This window comes from Sciurus carolinensis, chromosome 4, assembly GCF_902686445.1.
Source record: "Sciurus carolinensis chromosome 4, mSciCar1.2, whole genome shotgun sequence".
In the NCBI taxonomy this organism is placed as follows: domain Eukaryota; kingdom Metazoa; phylum Chordata; class Mammalia; order Rodentia; family Sciuridae; genus Sciurus; species Sciurus carolinensis.
The window spans coordinates 68,940,386-68,951,363 of record NC_062216.1 but is presented as its reverse complement, the minus strand read 5'-3'; the positions used below and the strand labels follow the sequence as shown (position 1 = coordinate 68,951,363).

Here is a 10,978-nt window from a genome sequence, read left to right as displayed (position 1 = left end):
GGTTAAAAGATGCAAACAGGAAGTCAAGAATTATTCTGGAAGAGTTCATTGACCTTCTTATACTTCAAGATATAGTCTCCTGCCCTCGTAGCCATGCTGGGCATGTGGCTCATGGGTAGATCCTTATGTGCCAGATGCTTGTGTATAGACAGCCCACACACAGGTGACCTTGGCTGTGAAATAATGTGCACAACTTTTGTCAAGTGTGTGTGTGCAGGGCTGGGGATGGAACCCAGGACCTCACACATGCTCAACAGTTATGACTTCGTGTGTGTGTGTGTGGTGAGTACTGGAGATTGAACCCAGGGGTGCTCTACCACTGACCTATACCCTTTTCATTTTTTCATTTTGAGAGAAGGTCTTGGTAAGTTGTTGAAGTTGGCCTTAAATTGATCCTTTTCCCTCAGCCTACTGAGTGGCTAGAATTACAGGTGTGTGTCACCATGCCTGATTGTTACAGCTTTTTTTTTTTTTTTTTTCCAGAACTGATTTTATTTGGATAACTGACGGAAGGAGTCTTGTCTGTAATAAGATGGCATTCACAGTATGTTGTTACATTCACGCTTAAAAAATATATATCTCTATGTACAGGAATTTGCAAATAGATGTAAACATACATTACTTTCCAAGTACATTTCTCCCCTTCTCCCAGGAAGAGAAAGAAATAAGCCATCCAACAAGGCCACCCCTTCACAATTGTTTAATACAAAGGATGCAAATATCTATAAATCAAAAAAGTGGTTCATCTGACCTACTTGGTCTCATGGGGAGAATATCACTGAATAACAACAGCTTGACCTCGGATGGAATTGGACTATTTAAAACTGAGTTCCCAGGAAAAATAGGCACTGATTTCTAGAAGGAAAGTCACTCCTTACTGAAGCTATTTATTGAGCCAATATGGCTGGTTAACATTTTCACTAGTATAAAGTAACCCAGTGCAGGACTCTCAGACGACGTTAGCTGAAACTGTACAGTCAGACTGCAAGAGGCGCTGCCAAGGCCACACTGAAGCCGGCTGTCCCCATCCTCCAGGTGTGAGGACCACCCCTATTTCATCCTGGGGATCTGGTCCCTCCTCCTTACTGCAACTGTCTAGCATTATACAAGGTACCCTGCTACTTATCCACTTAAACTACTCTTCAAGTTAATTAGAAAAACTTGTTAAAATACAAGGGGAAAAAGGCGTCAGGTTATCTCATCCAGGCCGCCCTCCCTAGTCCCCCAACAGGAGGCATGCAGGGTGGGGGGATGGGTGGGGCACCGGTGGCTGTCCTCCAGGGGGCACGGCAGGAGGTGGGTAGCTAGACGGTGGCAGGCCCAAGCCTGGAGGAGGGTGAGGTGGGACTGCATGGGTAGGGGGCAGGCATGAGGGCGGGAGTGGAAAGTTGGGGTTGTAGGTGGTGGAGGTGGGGGGTAACCAGGCGTAGGGGGGGGGAATGGCAGGCGGGGGGGAAGGAGGCTGGGGGAGGAGGCACAGGTGGCGGGGGTGGGTTGGGAGGGTAGACATGGGGGTGGTAGGGAAGGTGAGCTGGCGGGCCGTAGGCTGGGGGCAGGGCGCCATAAGAGGGGCCCTCGGTCTTCATCATGGACTGCAGGCTCTGGTAACCCTCTCCAGACATGTAGGAACTGGTGGTGGACATTCAGGTCCTGTAGCTGGAGGGGGGCGGGGGTGGGGGCCAGTGTGGCAGAGGCGGTGACTGGTGCACACGGGCCGGGTGGGCCGGAGGAGGAATCTGGACTTTGGGGAGGTCACTGGCATCCACTGGGCCAGGCGGCTGGGCCTCGCCTAGAGCAGCGGCGAGGGGAGGCTTCGGGTCTGGGGGTGCGTGGGCCGGAGGCAGCGGTGGGTGAGTGGTCTCTATTTTCGGGATTTTAGGTGGTGGTGGTTCTGCTACTTTGCTCTCTTCTTTGGGAGAAACCACCACAGCGTGCTTGCCCTGTCGGGGAGGACTGGGCGGCGAGGAGGGCTTCTTGGGTGGCTGTGTGGGTGGCGGCGGCTGCTGCTGCCTGCTGGGAGTCCTTCTGCTGGGACTGAGCTGGTTCGGAGGAACCTTGTGACGGTTGTGACTGCTGTACTTGTGGCACTTGTGGTGGAGGCTGTAGCTGATGGGGTGTGTAATGAGGCATCTGCTGTTTTCCTTGTGAGTAAAGGTCCAGGATCTGGTGGCAGATATCTTCCAAAACATCAACAGGGACATCTTGAACGAATTGATCCCACCATCTCCTATTCATGGGTTTGGAGGTCCATTCTTGTGTTTCAAACTTGCACAAACATCCTGCGAGGTACATCACGGCTACTGCTATGATTTCTGGTTCCCACTGCAGCGACAAGGTGGTGCAGAGACTGTCATTTACAAATGTCCATGCCATTTGAACCAACTTTTGAATTTTGTTTTTGTCACCTTTAAGTTGTTTTGCATATTTGAGCAGGAATTGGTATGGATGTTCTACCTGTAAATCAAACTTTATGGTCTGTAGTAAGATTCTCTCTAGAACCATTACTTCTTCCTTTGGATCATCTCCAAACTGGCCAAACTGTACATCGTTTAATAAACTACAAGCTGTTTTGATGATATCTTTACATTTTTTTGGTGTTTCTTCTACTTTCCCAGCCAGAAAGAGACAACAAGCTCCTGTCACATATCTTGGGAACTGCTTGAAGGAATGAAACATTTAGAAGCGATTAAAATAAATTATTCCAGTTGCCAGGGTGTCAGTGTAGCCCCAAACGTGTGCCCACATCAAAGATGAACCTAGCCCCCTCTCGGAGGTACCGGGCCTCAGTGGCTGGATCGAGTCCTTCAAGTTGTGAGGGTGTATGAGCCAAGTCTTTCTTATCCCAGTACCAACATGGTTTTGTGTGGTCCAGGTTTGCTGACATTACTGAAGGGTTTGAATTTTCTCTATTCTCCTTCATTTATTGGAGTAGACTTGTTCTTTCCAAGAGGTTATCTGAAACTTTAGAATCCCCTCGCCTCAGGCAAGCCCCTTAGCGACGTCTCTCCTTGCTGACTGTGGCCATATTGGATGTGGAATCTTACAGCTTTTAAAGACATGCATATATCCTTAAAAAGTTTCTTTGGATTTTTTTTTTTTTCTAAAAAATAAATGTTTGACACGATCATTTATTTTTTAATTTTTTCCATGAAATAAAAATATATAGGAAATGACACAAAGGAAAAAAAGAAAGAAAGAAAGAAAAAGAAAGCATTTTGGTGTCAGCACAATAGGCCCCTTATATTAATTATTCTCTTAACCTTGTGTCCCCACCATTCACACTTGTCTGTCCCCTAATGAAGAGACCAAATATAAGAATCACTGGACTTGAGGGTGGTTTTGAGATGCCAGCTAATGAAATGGATAAAATCCTTAGGGAAATAATAATAGAAAAATTTTCAAACCTTCATAATGAGATGGACATCTAGATACAGGAAGTTTCAGAACCTCAATGAAATGAACTAAGGAAGTCAGTGAAGACTATGAATGAGAAATTAAATAAAGAGATAGAGATACTGAAAAAGAACCAAACTGAAATCTTGAAAATGAAAGACACAATATATCAAATTAAATGGAATAAGTAACCATGATCAGAATATATAAGAACCCTGGGACAACATGAAAAGACCAATTTAAGAATCAGTGGACTCAAGGAGTGCTGTGAGATGTGGAGTAATGGAATGGATAAACTCTTCAGGGAAATAATAACAGAAAATTTTCCCAACCTTCAGAATGAGATGGACATCCAGATACAGGATTTGTTCAGAACCCAAAGTACAAGATCAAAAAAAGAACATCTCCACAATACATTATAATAATTAAAACCCTCATATACATAAAAAGGATAGAATTTTAGAAGCCTCAAGAGAAAAATGTCAGGTCACATTTAGAAGCAAACCAATCACAATCACTTCTGATTTCTCAGCACAAACTCTACAAGTCAAGAGGGCTTGGAATGATGTGTTCCAAGTCCTGAAAGAAAATAACTGTCAACCAAGACTGCTATTTCCAAAAAAGATATTCAAAATTGAAGATGAAATAAAAACTTTCCAAGATAAGCACAACCTAAAAGAATTTATGACTACTAAACCAGCATTACAGAATTTCTTAAAGAAATACTGCACATATAGCTGGGTGTGGTGGTGCACAGCTAGGCACAATGGTGCATGCCTGAAATCCTAGCAACTCGGGAGGCTGAGGCAGGAGGATCTTGAGTTCAAACCCAGCTTCAGCAACTTAGGGGGGCCCTAAGCAACTCAGCAAGACCATGTCTCTAATAAAATATATAAAAAGGCTAGAGATGTGGCTCCATGGTTAAGCACCCCTGGGTTCAATCCCTGGGGGGGAGAGAGAGAGAGAGAGAGAGAGAGAGAGAGAGAGAGAGAGAGAAATACTGCACATGGAAGAAATAAAAAACAAACTCAGCAGTCACAAAAGAGTAAATCTCATTTGAAGAGTAGCTAAGCAAATGAGAAACAGGACCAAATTAAACACCATAAATAAATCAAAATGGCAGGAATTAATAAACATCTCTATATGTTGTTTGCAAGAGATGCACCTTGTATACAAAGAAAGACACAGGCTTCAAGGGAAAGGATAGAAATTGATATATCATGTGATTGGAGCCCCCAAACAAATAGGAGTAGCTACTCTCATAATTGACAAAGCAGATTTTACACCAAAATTAATCAGAAGAGATAAAGATCACTTCATATTGGTAAAGAGAACAATCCAAGAAGATATAAAAATAATAAATATTTTTGCCCCAAATGTAGAAGCCACTAATTACATAAAAAAGACATTATTCAAATTGAAGGCCCAGATAGAGCCCAGAAAAATAATACTGGGTGATTTCAATAAACTTCTCTCACTATTAGATTGGTCATCCAGACATAAACTCAATAAAGATGCTGTGTACCTGAAAATTATTATAAAACAAATATATCTAACAGATGTTATAGGATATTTCACCCAACAATAGCTGAACACACTTTCTTATCAATGGCTCATGGAATCTTCTCCAAAATAGACCATATTTTATGCCACAAAGTAACTCAGCAAATTTAAAAAATTGACATAATTCCTTGTATCTTATCAGATCATAAGGACGTGAAATTAGAAATCAACACCAAAAACCCCTACGGGAAACTATATAAACACATGGAGATTGAACAACACACTTTCAAATGATGGCCAGGTGATAGAAGAAATCGAGGGAGAAATTTAAAAATTCTTAGACTCAAATGAGAATAGTGGTACAACATATCAGAATCTCTGGTACACCATGAAAGCAATTATAAGAGGAAAGTTTATGCTATGAGTACCTACATACATAAGAAAATCATAGAGATCCCAAATAAACAACCTAATGATGCATGTCAAGGCCCTCAAAAAAGAAAAAGAAACCAATTCTAAAACCAGTAGAAGGAAGAAAATAATTAAGATCAGAGCTGAAATCAATGAAATTAAGAACTAAAAAATACAAAGAATCAATGAAACAAAGAGTTGGTTCTTTGAAAAGATGAACAAGATTGATAAGCCCTTAGCCAAACTAACCAAAAGAAAAGGAATAAAAACCAAATTAATAAAATTAGAGTTGAAAAAGGAGAAATTACCAGACATCTCAGATATCCAGCAAATCATTAGGGACTCTTCAGAAAACTTGTACTCCATTAAATTGGAAAATCTAGAAGAAATGGAAACTTTTATAGACAAATACAATCTGCCAAAACTGAATCAAGAGGACATAGAAAACCTAAACAGACCAATAACTTGTGGAGATACAAGCAGTAATAAAAAGAAATACACAGAACCATATGGATTCTGAGCTGAATTCTACTAAACCTTTAAAGAACTAATGCCAATACTCCCCACATTATTCCATGAAATAGAAAGAGATGGAATACTTCCAAATTGATTCTATGAAGCCAGTATCACACTCATACCAAAACCAGACCAGGACACATCAAGGAAAGAAAATTACAGACCATTATCCCTGATGACCTTAGATGTAAAAATACTTAATAAACTATTAGCAAATTGTGTTCAACAACATATTAAGAAAATTGTACACCAAGACCAAGTTGGGTTTTTTTGTTTTCTTTTTGTTTTCTTTTTTTTTTTGATGGGATGGTAACCAGGAATCGAACCCAGAGCGACTTAACCTCTGACCCATATCCCCAGCCCTATTTTCTATTTTATTTAGAGACAGGGTCTCACTGAGTTGCTTAGTTCCTCGCTTTCGCTGAGGCTGGCTTTAAACTTGTAATCCTCCTGTCTTAGCCTCCTGAGTCACTGGGATTACAGGTGTGCACCACCATGCCTGGCCCAAGTTGGTTTTATTCCAGAGATGCAAGGATGGTTTAATATCCACCAATCAATAAATGTAATTCATCACATTAACAGAATTAAGGACAAAGACACTAAGTTATCTCAATAGATAGAGAAATCCTCAACAAAATTTAGCATTCATTCATATTAAAAACACTGAAGAAACTAGGAATAGAAGGAACCTATTTCAACATCATAAAGGCAATATATGAAAAACCCAAAGCCAACCTCATAGTAAATGGAGAAAATCTGAAAACTTTAAAATCTGGGACAAGACAAGGATGTTCACTCTCACCACTTCTATTAGCGCTAGAAATTATAGCCAGAGCAATTATGCAAAAGAAGGAAATAAAAGGGATAAGAATAGGAAAGGAAGAAGTCAAATTATCACTGTTCACAGATGATATGATCCCATAACTAGAAGATTAAAAAAAAAAAAAAACTTCACCAAAAAATTACTGGGGCTAATAAACAAAATTTAGTAAAGTAACATCTTACAAAATCAACATACAAAAATCAATAACTTTCCTATATGCCAATGATGAATCTGCTGAGAAAGAAAGCAGGAAAACAATTCCATTCACAATAATCTCAAAGAAATAAAACACCTAGAAATATAAATCTAACCAAGGAGGCAAAAGACCTCTACAATGAAAACTACAAAATGTTGAAGAAAGAAATTGAAGAAGATCTCAGAAATGGGAAGGCCTCCCATGTTCATGGATAGGCAGAATTAATATTGTTAAAATGGCCATACTACCAAAAGCAATATACAGATTCAGTGCAATCTCCATCAAAATACCAATGACATTCTTCCAGAACAAGGGAAAAAAATCCTAAAGTTCGTTTGATAGAATAGAAGATTCAGAATAGCCAAAGTCATTTTAAGCCAAAAAAGCAAGTTTGGAGGCATCACAATACTTGATTTCCAAATTTTACTACAGAGGTGTAGTTAAAACAAAAAAACAACAAAAAAAAAAACTTCATGGTCCTGGCATAAAAATAGACATGTAGACCAAAGGTACAGAATAGAAGACATGGAGACAAATCCACAAATCTACGGTCACCTGATCCTTGACAAAGCTGCCAAAGCACACACTGGAGAAAAGACAGCCTTTTAAACAAATGGTGCTGGGACAACTGTTTATCCAGATGTAGAAGAGTACAACTAGACCCTTATCTCTCACTCTACACAAACATCAACTCAAGATGGATCAAAAATCTCAGAATTAGATCAGAAAATATGTAACTCCTAGAAGAAAACGAAGGATCAACACTCCAGCTTTTAGGCACATGCAATGACTTTCTCAATAGTACCCCTAAAGCCCATTTCCCACCAAGAGTTAATGAATGAAATAGCATCAAATTAAAAAGGTTCTGCACAGCAAAAGAATTAGGAATGTGAAGAGAGAACACACAGAATGCAAGAAAATCTTTGCTAGCTACTCTTCTGACAGAGGATTAATATCTAGAATATATAAAGAGCTCAAAAAACTTTACACCAAAAAATCAAACAGCTAATAAATGGGCAAATGAATAAACAAACACTTTTCAAAAAATGTAATACCAATGGCCAACAAATACATGAAAAAATATTCAACAACATTAGCAATAGGGAAATGCAAATCAGAACTACACTGAGATTTCATCTCACTCCAGTCAGAATGGCAGTCATCAGAATACAAATAATAATAAATGCTGGAGAGGATGTGGAGAAAAAGGAACACTTTCACACTGTTGGGATTGTGAATTAATACAATCATTATGGAAATCAGTATGGAGGCTCCTCAAAAGACTGGGCATGGAACACCGTAGGACCCAGCTATGCCACTCCTCAGCATTTATTCTAAAGAATTAAAGTCATCATATTACAGTGATACATGTATATCCATGTTTATAGCAGCACAACTCACAATAGCCAAACTATGGAACCACTTAGGTGTCCACCAACAGATAAAGAAAATGTGGTAGATATACACAATGGTATTTTATTCAGCCATAAAGAAAAACGAAACCCTGACATTTGCAGGAAAATAGATGGAATTAGAGACCATCATGTTAAGTGAAACAAGTCAAATTCAGAAAGTTAAGGGTTCTGTTTTCTCTCATATGCAGAAGCTAGAGAGGAAAAAGGAGAACAAAGGTTGGGATGGATCTCATGAAAATCAAAGGGAGATCAGGAAAGGGACCCAGTGGCAGGAGGTACGGAGGGAGGGGGCAAGTGCCAGGGAGTGAAATTGGTTAAATTATATTGTTGTATTGTGTGCATGTGTGAATATGTAAAAATAAATCCCATCATTACGTACAACTATAATCCATTGATAAAAAAAAAAGTGGGGAAAAAAAGGAAAGTTCAGCGAAGTGCCCCCAACTCTCACACATATTTTAAAACTTTAATAAAAAGAAATAAAATAAAATGTAAAAATCATTCTTAGATCATGGGCAGTGGGTTGATTTGGCCAGAGTCTGTTCTAACACATACTGTTTTATTGTTATCACAGCACAAATAATTTCCCATCATGCTCTGTATTCTGCCCTGGGGTATCCCCAGCACCTAGGAAGGTGTCTGGCATACAGTATGTGCTCAGTTAAGGCTGGCTGTGTACTGCAATGACTTGTGCCACGGCAGCCACCCCTCAGCCTCTAATGACTGCAGGCAGCACCTGAAAAGACAAGTCCTTGGGGACAACAATGGCACCTGCAGCCTTGTCCCCATCCCATCCCTTCCTCTGGTCTCCAGCACATTTTCCCCAGCCTTGCTGTCCTCAGTCCAGATTGTAAGCCTGTGTATGATGCCCAGGGCCACCTCACAAACCTGGAGACCAAAAACTCAAGGCTAAGACTGACCTGTCCCCATCAGTGCTAAAGGTGAGGAGCTAGTTAGTGCTGGTCCAGCCCGCAGACGGGGAAGAAGTGCCCAGATTGACGGGCAGGCCTAACGGGTAGGCCCCATCATCCAGCAAGGCCTCCTGCCTCACCACTCAAAAGGGAGAACAGGTGGAGAGAAGCTGGTCCAGGTATAAATGGGGCTTGTGAGCTATCCCTCTCTGAACCTGAAACCAGTAAAACTTAGCAAGGTGGCTGGTATACATTTGGTGCTCAACTGTGTTTAGGGAATGACTGCAGCCACATATTGTGGTGACGAAAAAGGGATTCCTTTATCCTCAAATGGGAGAATTCAAGTTTCCAAGATGGACACTGAGGTACCAGGCTAAGGTCATCAACACCATATGCAAGTGATCCATTTTCCTATGGAGACAGGGTTCCCTACAGAGGAAGGAATGTATTGACCAGCAGACACAAGTCTCCTGTGTTCTGGGAATGGTGATACTGCACATGAATTAGAGAAGTGGCACTTGGGCTTATCAGTCATGTTCTGGTGTGGGTCAGCAGGCCCATCCTTGGGATGCTAGTAAGCCTGCTCACTCCTGCCCTAAGCACTAAACTCACATCACTAAGACGCCACGCTAGGGGCCACACGCTGCCAGCCTGCATCCTCTGCCAGTACCCCTTCCTTTGACCACCCATCAAATCCAGTGGGTTTTTGTGTCCACCAATGCTATTTTTCCTAAAGTGTGGTGTGCACAGATCCTGGCCACAGAACAACCTGCTGGAGCCTCACCTGTAGATGGTGAAGCCCTTATGCTTGAATAGTCCGAGGATACCGCCTTGAACTTTATCCCATAGTGTGGAGTCACCCAGAGTGGCTACTCTGAGAGGAGGCCTTGGGCTGGGTCTGTGGGCAGTTCACACTGGCTTTGAGCTCCTACCTTCACTGGCAATGGTAAAGTTTTTTCAAATTTTTCTATTTCATTTTATTCATTGACAGTGTACTTCATTTTGTTATTGCTCACTGAGATTTTTATCCAACCATTTTGAAACATATAAAACATCCTTGGCTCCTGTAAAATATGAATCATTTACCACCACTTACTTTCTTACCCATCTTATTGCTAGTTTATCGTGTCCCCTTCTAGAATGGAAGTTCCATGAGAGCAAAGAACTGTGCGTCATGTCCTGGTGCACCCCAGCAACTAAAATGGTGCCTGGTATACAGCATGTGATCAATAAATGCTAGTTATGTGTAGGTCTGCCATTACTGTTTTTGCACTCTAGATAGGTGTGGAACTTGATCATTCCCAAACAAAGAAATCACTTGCATGAAGGTCTTTGGGTATGTAGCAGACTTTACTGAAGATTTGGAGAGATGAAGGGGGTTTACATAGCAAAAGTACAAAAACCTTTAAGTTGATTATCAGACATCCGCGAGCTTAGACATTTCCACCAATCAGGCTTCAGCCTTCTAGGAAGGTCCTTGGCCACCTCTCCCCATCCTTCCTTGGGAAAAACAGAAATCAAATTCCAGACAGTTTTTTGTGTAGAGTATTCAGCTCTCCATTTGTGCAGTTTTTCCCTTCTAGACCTTTCTCTGGGGCCTTTCTCCCTCTAATTTGCCATAATTATCTTTCCAATTAAGAACATCTAAAACCAGGGTGAGAATGAAAGACTAGCAGCTTGACCCACAGCTGGACAGTTCGAGCTAAGCCAAGGAGCTTCAGGCCCCGCTGGCCTTCTTTGAGGAGTATCACAGTAGAGTTTTTTTCCCTCTAAAAAGTGTGTGTGTGTGTGTGTGTGTGTGTGTGTGTGG

The 10,978-nt window shown here is 41.2% G+C and overlaps 1 pseudogene; it reads right to left on the bottom strand.

Moving 5' to 3' along the window:
* Nucleotides 1–3,069, bottom strand: LOC124983423 (cyclin-K-like; annotated as a pseudogene).
* Nucleotides 3,070–10,978: the final 7,909 nt, after the last annotated feature.